This window comes from Cebus imitator, unplaced genomic scaffold, assembly GCF_001604975.1.
Source record: "Cebus imitator isolate Cc_AM_T3 unplaced genomic scaffold, Cebus_imitator-1.0 Scaffold551, whole genome shotgun sequence".
Lineage (NCBI taxonomy): Eukaryota > Metazoa > Chordata > Mammalia > Primates > Cebidae > Cebus > Cebus imitator.
The window spans coordinates 1,022,050-1,030,655 of record NW_016107866.1 but is presented as its reverse complement, the minus strand read 5'-3'; the positions used below and the strand labels follow the sequence as shown (position 1 = coordinate 1,030,655).

Here is an 8,606-nt window from a genome sequence, read left to right as displayed (position 1 = left end):
TCCTAACCTCGTGATCCACCCACCGTGGCCTCCCAAAGTGCTGTGATTACAGGAGTGAGCCACTGCGTCCAGCCTGGTGTGATATTGGTTAGCAGGCTTTTTTTTTAAGAAAACATTTAAAAAATCTTTTAATTTTGAAATAATTTCAGACTTCAGAAAAGTTGCCATAGTACAAAGAATCTCCATATACTTTTTACCTAGATTCCCTAAATGTTAACATCTTGCCATGTTTACTTTACTATTCTCTATATATCCATGTTAGTTTCTTGGGAGTAAGTGGCAAACAAAATATTCCTTTACCTCTAAATACTTCAGTGTATATGAATATTTCCTGAAAACAAAGACATTCTCATACATAACCACCGTACAGTTATCAAAATTTGGAAATTAACAATACCATAACATTTACTACAGATCTTATTCCAATTTTGGCAATTATCCTGTTAATGTCTTTTGTAGCAAAAGAAAAACATTTTTTTCCCTTGGTTCAGCATCCAATCCAGGATCATGCTATGCTATCTTTAGCCACCTTTAATATGAAATAGTTTTTCTGTCTTTGCTTTTTATGATCTTAAGATTTTTGAAGAATAAAGGCCAATTATTTTATAGAATGTCCTTCAAACTTGGATTTTTTTTCCTTTTCTTGAGACAGAGTCTTGCTCTGTTGCCCAGGCTGGAGTGCAGTGGCATGATCTTGGCTCACTGCAACTTTTGCCTCCTGGGTTCAAGAGATTCTCATGCTTCAGCCTCCTGAGTAGCTGAGAGTATAGGTGCATGCCACCATGCCTGGCTAATCTTTGCATTTTTTGGTAGAGATGGGGTTTTGCCATGTTGGCCAGGCTGATCCTGAACTCCTGACATCAGGCCATCTGCCCACCCTGGCCTCCAAAAGTGCTGGGATTACAGGTATGAGCCATTGTGCCCAGCCTCAAACTTGGGTTTGACTGTTTCTTCATTACATACAAGTTATGCATTTTTGGTATAAATCTACAAAAGTGATTTTCTGCCATCCTCAGTGCATCTTATCAGGAGACACACAATATTTATCAGTAATGAAACGGATAATATTGTAAACATACATTTTAAGACAAGTGGGGAAAACTGAAAGCAGACAATATTAAGCTAATGTTAATTTTTTTAGGTGTTATAAAGGTATTGTGGTTATGTTTTCAAAAAATGATACTTATCTGTTAGTGATATACACATTGCAGGGAAAAGTGAAATTAACTGGCTTGATGTCTATTTCCAGGAAGTCTGGCAATCCTAGGCAGAAAGCAGTAATGATAATACAGTCAGCTATTGATTGTTCTAATATAATGGCCAATTTGCATATTACCCATTTTTGACCATTTACCCATCTTTGACCACTTCTTCTTTGTTCTGTGGCTTTTCTTTTGGTCACTACATTTACAGCTCTCCCAATATAGTACAAAAAGTATATTCAGATTTTGCACCTTAATGGATGAAGATCCTTGGGGAGGAGACAGAAACTATTGACTGAAAAATCAGGTTTATAAATTTCATTTCTTTGTAATTGGCATATCTTTCTATGGATAATTATGAGGTTAATGAAATGAGATCATTTAAGATGATCACACAATAAAACTTTACAGCCAAAATACAGAATCTTCATCTTATTTTCCTACTTCATTTTTTATGTAGTTCTTAGTAGAACTTCTGTGGTAGCTTCTTCTAGTCTTTCAAGCACTCTTGTAGTAGCAACTGGTTCAAAATATTGCTTTGTTTCAAAGCATACAGTTTAGATATGTCTTCACTGATGATGGGAACATCTTCATTTTGTTCTTGGGCTGTCAGGTCACTTTCACTGTCAGACAGTGTACACAGGGGAGTGTCATTTTCATAGGTTGGAAAATAATACTCCAGTTGATCCCACACCTTTCTATCAGGGAGCAGTGAAGTGTGTTTAGTTTCTTCCAGGTAATGGTTGCTCCCAAGACCCAGGGAGCTGCTGCCCAACTGGAGAAAGACCGTGATGAGAGCTGCAGCACAGTCGTGGGTGTAGGTGATGGGGGCAGTACGGATTGTATCCTGGAGCTGCTTTCCCTGCCAGAAAGTCCAGGTGGCACCACCACTTTAGAAGGTTCTCCATCTGTGCCTTGTATTTTTTGTGAAGAACGTTTTCCTGTGGCTGAACAAGAGAAACTTCTGAAGCACATGATTATTGAGCATAAGATTGTCATAGCTGATGTCAAATTGGTGGCTGATTTCCAAAGGTACCTTTTATATTGGAGGAAGAGGTTCACTGAACAGCCCATCACAGATTTTTGTAGTGTGATAAGAATTAATTCCACTGCTCCATTTGAAGAAAAGAGAATTATTTTTTGTTATATGATGTTTTACCAGAGGATAGAATTCTTCGAGAAGAGCTTCAGAAACAGAGACTGAAAAAATTCTGGAACAGCAGTAGCAAGAACAAGATGATACCAATTTTCATTGCATTTGTATGCTTTGCAATGAAGGATTCCTTGGAAACAGATCTGTTTTTTTGAACCACATGGCCAGTGAATATGCTTCAACATTGGATTGCCAGACAACATTATAAACTGCAGTGATTTTTGTGTACATTACAGAAAAAGCTTGACAATTTGCAGTGCTTGTACTGTGAGAAGACCTTCAAGGACAAAAATACACTTAAAGATCACATGAGGAAAAAATAGCCTCGTAAGATTAATCCTAAGAACAGAGAATATGATCGATTTTATGTCATCAATTATTTGGAACTTGGAAAATCATGGGAAGAAGTTCAGTTGGAAGATGATCGGGAATTGCTGGACCATCAGGAAGATGACTGGTCTGACTGGGAAGAACACCCTGACTCTGCCGTCTGCTTATTTTGTGAAAAGCAAGCCGAAACAATTGAGAAATTGTATGTCCACATGGAGGATGCACACAAATTTGATCTTCTCAAAATAAAGTCAGAACTCGGATTAAATTTCTATCAGCAAGTGAAACTAGTCAGTTTTATTCAGAGGCAAGTTCACCAATGCAGATCTTATGGCTGCCATGTGAAGTTCAAATCCAAAGCAGACTTAAGGACTCACATGGTTAGCAAGCTTTTATCTTGTCTCACAGTGTCTTCCGCAGAGTTGTTTGCCAGGAGGATGTGTTATTCATCTGGGACAACTAGCAGGATCAAGATATAATGCATGAGTTTGGGTGGTGTCTCTGGAGTTACTGGGGATGTTACGAAGAAAAGAATCAAGATAGTTGGAATTTCTCTTAGGTATTAAGTTTACATCCAGACCTCTTCACTAAACCTTATCAAACATTGTTTTAGTTAGCTCTTTGAGTTCCACCTAAGATGTCATCTCCCCTGTAAAGTGAACTTAAACTTTCAGGCAGAGTTAATAGCTCTTTGCTCAAACCTGTATTACTGCTCTTTTCATATTTCCTTGTAATGATCTATTTATATATTTTTGTGCTCACTGCATTTTGTCCTTAGCTAACTTGCATCTTTTTTGACAAGCACAGTGCCTGGCTCATAATAAATAAAGCTTTGTTGAATGGGAAGAGTTGAGCTGCAAGATCTTCTCATCTGACAACTTTTCCCATTACTTCCACCCTCGCTTCTTCCTTCCTTTTCTTTCTACCTTCCTTCTTTCCTTTCTTCCTTGGAATTCTAAAGTTAATACTCTCATAATAAAGTAAAACAGTACTTTTAGCCTATTTTTGATTTTCTTGTTTTAAGATCTGCTGTTTAGATACCATTTAGTTATTTTCACCAAATCATTGCTAAAATGATGTTTTATATGGGAAAATAGGTAAACTTTCCTATTTATGTGAATAAGCACATATACACAACTGTTGTTGGAGTGTGTTAAAGAATTCATTTATTGGTTAGACACCTCCTTCACTTTTGTGGTGCTAGGATAATTTCAGGTGTTCCTCAGATACAGATTCCAATCATTCTTTCATAGAAGTATAGGAATCTGTTAATGAAAAAAAAATCACAATTAAAATCTACTGTTGTTTTAGGACATTTAAAAATAGTATTTCCTAACCAATTATCTGTGAAATCTAAATCTGTTAACAATCCTGGTTTTCAGAGGACTCAGCATCGATCTTACTCAATGAATGAAATAGCTTCAAAATGTTCTTTGCTAAATGTGTTCCCAGCAGAAATTCACATCTGTAATCTATCTGCTGAGTTTCGGTATTTCAGTTACTGAAATGGATTGCTTATAGCTGAAGGACTACCTTCTAAATTTTTAGATATAGAACATTTTTATTTTGCCTGGAATTCAGACTATAAGTCTAAGTCTTATACTACAGGCAAATAATGCCTTAATGTCTTCAGCCTACCTTCTCAAACTATTTAAATAAGACTGTGCATATTTGGAGGTGAAGGAGAGAAAGAATGAGATTAGAACAAAGTATGTTTTTTTTTTGTTTTCTTACTGTTATTTTAAATTTAAAAAGTATGGCTTATAGAGAGATGTGGGCTTCAGGAAGATAAAGTTAAATAGGATGTAATTTTTCTGGCAGTGTTACCCAATAACCATGCAATTTTCCAATCTCCATTACCAAGACATTGCAATATGAGAAAAGCAGAGAAAATAGGTCCTTGTAGACCTGTGACAAGCCAGGGTAAATAAAGCCTCAGTAATAAAGGAGAAAGAGAATAGGCACACTTGAATTCTAGTCTATATATTAATCTCAAACTGGAAACTTAATTCTTTAGAAACTTGAGATTCGTAGTGTCAAGAAAGAAATAGGTGTAATATTTATGATGAAAGAACATAGCTTTGCTGTTAGAACATTGAAGTTATTTACATTTGACTTCTCTGATTTCCATATAAGCTTTTTCTTGAGGCATTAGCTTTTAATTTCATTGGTAAAAATGCAAAATATGAAAAGCTCAAATTATGTGAGATTGTTTAGAGATATATGCATTTTATGTGCATGGTTGGTTATAGATTCCCTGAGGGTAGCTAGTTATATGTTTTGTGGGTTACTGTTGTCGGAGGCCAGTTTTTCATGTTATCCAGCATGCAGTGGGTCACATCTCTGCTTCAGTGTATTAGTTTTTAAAATTTCTACATTACAATTTATCACAAATATGCTGACTTAAAACAACATTTGTTTATTATCTCACAGCCAGCCCGTAGATCAGAAGTTGGCATGGTGTGGCCGGGTTTTTCTGCTCAGTATCTCACAGGGTTGAGATCAAGGTGTTGGTCAGGTTGTGTCCTCCTCTGAAGCCTTAATTTTCTTCCAAGCTCACAAAGCTTTTGGCAGAATTCAGTCCTTTGCAGCTCTGGTACCGAGATTCTTGTTTTCTTACTTGTTGTAGGACCCAGGGCCCCACTTTCTTGCTGGCTGCTGGGAGGGACTGTTCTCAGAACCTAAGAGAAGAACCTCAGGACCTAGCTACATGCCTCTCACAACCTTATAGTTTACCTCTTAAAAGTCAGCAGGATTTCTCATGCTTTAAATCTCTCTCTCTCTCTCTGCCCCTCCTCTCTCTTTTCCTTTTTCTGGAAAGCCAAAGTCCCTTTTCAGGGCTTACTAAATTAGGTCAGGCCCATCTAGGATAATCTCTCTTTTGAAGAATTCAAAATCAACTAATTTGAGATTTAATTATATCTGCAAAATCCCTTCACATTTATCATATTAGTTCACTTAATTGAGGCAGTAAAATCCATCAAATTCATAGTTAACTTAAGTGGAGGGGATTAGTCAGGGTGCATACACCCAGGGTAGGAATCATAGGTATTGCACTGAATTTTGACCTCTGCCTACTATACTTAGTGTTTGTTTTTTTGTTTGTTTGTTTTGTTTTTGTTTTGTTTTGGTTTTTTTTTAGATAGGATCTTGCGCTGTCACTCAGGCTGAAGTGTAGTTGTATAATCTTGGTTCACTGCAGCCTTGAATTCTTGGGTTCAGATGATCCTCCCATCTCAGCCTCCCATGTAGCTGGGACTACAGGTGTGTGCCAGCATAGCAACCTAATTTTGTTTATATTTTGTTGAGGCTCTCCCTATGCTGACGAGGCTGGTCTTGAACTCCTGGTCTCAAGCAATCCTCCCATCTCAGCTTCCCAAAGTGATGGGATTATAGAAATGAGCCAGTGTACCTGGCACTGGGTATATTCTTAGATACTAAAAACTCATTTTCGGCCAGGCACAGTGGCTCATGCTTGTAATCCCAGCACTTTGGGAGGCTGAGCCAGATGGAACACCTGAGGTCAGGATTTCGAGACTAGCCTGACTAACATGGCAAAATCCCGTCTCTACTAAAAATACAAAAATTAGCTGGGTGTGGTAGTGTGTGCGTATAATCCCAACTACTTGGGAGCCTGAGGCAGGAGAATCACTTGAACCTGGGAGATGGAGGTTGCAGTGAGCTGAGATCAAGTCATTGCACTCAAGCCTGGGCAACAAGAGTGAACTCTGTCTCAAAAACAAACAAACAAACAAACAAGACCAAAAAAACCCTCAATTTCTTTTTAAATTAAACAGAGATTGCAAGGTATCCAAATTTGCTGAGAAAAAATACCATTTTCTTTCAACGTTTTTCTCATGGATTGATTTTATCTGGTTGCATAAATTTTGTACACATCTCAAAATTTTAATTTTGGAACAAGTGGGATAGAAATAATAAGAAAACTTTATTTAACCTAGATATTTGAGTGTTCTCAATTTTAAATTATCTGGATCACATGTCCTCTGATTTATTCTGCTGGCTAATACAGTACCATTTTTGCTGAACATTTTGTGATAGTGTGACTCAATGATCATTTCTATAAAGAGGGAACATTTTAAAGATTTTATTACTGTGATCATTAATTTTATTTGTCAACTTGACTGGGTTAGTAGATATCCAGATAGCTCTTTAAATGTAATTTCTGGCTGTCTGCACAAGAGTGTTTCTGGAAGATACTAGCATTTGAATTAGTAGACTGAGTAAAAAAGATACACCTTCAGCAATGTGGAGGAGCATCATCAAAATCCATTAGTTTTCCTTGTTCTCTAGCTGTAGATGGTGTCTTACGGGATTCTTTGTATTCCATAATCGTGTGAGCCAAGTCCCATAATAAATCTCCTCTTGCAAATCTCTATATATCCTATTGGTTTTATTTCTCCAAGGAATATTAATACAATCACTATACTGCATAGTGGTTTGTTTTGAAATAAACATACTCCCCCCCAGGGCGCAGTGGCTCATGCCTGTAATCCTAGTACTTTGGGAAGCCAAGGAGGGTGGATCACGATGTCAGGAGATTGAGACCAACCTGGCCAACATGGTAAAACCCAGTCTCTACTAAAATACAAAAAATTAGCTGGCGTGGTGGCACATGGCTGTAGTCCCAGCTACTTGGGAGGCTGAGGCAGGGGAATCGTTTGGACTCGTGAGGCGGAGGTTGCAGTGAGCCTAAATTGTGCCACTGCACTCCAGCCTGGCGACAGAGGGAGACTCCGTCACAAAATATATATATTGCAAATTAACAACTTTTGCTTTTTTATTTCCTGATTACACAATTAAGTGGAAAATTTAGAAAAGGTATATTACCTTGGCACCTCAGATTTTGCCAGTTATAAAACATATTAGTCCCATTATCTTTAATACTACAATACCTGAGGCAATGCCCATTATGTCATTTCTGTGTAGTATGGGAGGGCAAGAGTAGTCTTGTCAGATACTACTGGCTTTAAGGCTGACCTCAGCAATTTTTTTTTTTTTCAGTATATAAACTTAAGCAAGTTATAAAACTTCCCTAAACTTTTTTTAATTTTAATTTTTTTATTTAAAAATATTTTTAGGCTGGGCATAGTGGCTCACTTCTGTAATCCCAACACTTTCGGAGGCTGAGGTGGGCAGATCACCTGAGGTCAGGAGTTTCAGACCATCCTGGCTAACATGGCGAAACCCCATCTCTACTAAAAGTACAAAAATTAGATGGGCGTGGTGGTGGGCACCTGTAATCCCAGCTACTCAGGAGGCTGAGGCAGGAGAAATGCTTGATCCTGGGAGATGGAGGTTGCAGTGAGCCAAGATTGGGCCACTGCACTCCAGCCTGGGCGACAGAGCAAGACTCCATGTCACATATACATATATATTTAGAGGCAGGATCTTGCTCAGTCACCCAGTCTGGACTCTAACTCCTGGCCCCAGGCAACCTTCCTGCCTGAGTGGACACCACTGCATTAGACAAACGTCGCTAAACTTTTTTTTCTTTGTTTTTGTTTTAGTGACAACAATCATCACTATAATTGTGGGGTTACTGTGTACATTAGATGTGATAGAGCATGTGAGTTGCTTATTATAGTATATGGCACCTAGGACATGATAAATATTAGCTATCAACACCATTATTTCATATGTGAATTTATTAGATCAATGGACTTTTCTTAATATCAAGCTTATTTCGTTTGTGTTGAAGTCTAATAATTGCAGTGGGATGGAATGTATATTGAACGTGCACAGCACTGGCAGGGTAATAGTTGACATGTGTTAGTTTTAGGGGACAAGAGTGGCATGATTCTGACAGGTGGAGGGAGCATCAGATGGACATCAGACCCACTAGGAAATCTGGAAGAGAATGTATTGCCTTTTCTAATACTAATCTTGCCACCTCCAATTTG

General features: G+C 37.9%; 1 pseudogene; it reads left to right on the top strand.

The window, feature by feature from the left end:
* The first annotated feature begins 1,922 nt into the window (after positions 1-1,922).
* On the top strand, positions 1,923-3,170 carry LOC108293851 (annotated as a pseudogene).
* Positions 3,171-8,606: the final 5,436 nt, after the last annotated feature.